The following is a 280-nucleotide window of genomic DNA, read 5'->3' as shown; positions in this document are numbered from 1 at the left end:
TCCCCTCCCGTGCGGCTGGAGCACACCAGGGAAACATGCTGCTCAGCAAGACATGCAGCCCAATTGTCCTCGTTGGCAGAGGGCAGCAAGGTGTCAGGCATTGTGCCCAGGGCCAGGAAACGGCGCCCAGCAAGGTCTCAGCTGAGCCCTGCCCTGTGCGACGACAGCTAAAGCCGAGGGAGGCTCTGGGACTTGCTCGGGATGATGGGAGAGGATGCTGCTCCCAGGCTTGCTCTGCCTTTGTGCCTGAAGGACTGAAGGACCACAGGTTTGCTGTTGG

The sequence above is a fragment of the Buceros rhinoceros genome, unplaced genomic scaffold (genome assembly GCF_000710305.1).
Source record: "Buceros rhinoceros silvestris isolate BGI_N320 unplaced genomic scaffold, ASM71030v1 scaffold31191, whole genome shotgun sequence".
In the NCBI taxonomy this organism is placed as follows: Eukaryota; Metazoa; Chordata; class Aves; order Bucerotiformes; family Bucerotidae; genus Buceros; species Buceros rhinoceros.
This window is presented reverse-complemented; position numbering follows the sequence as displayed.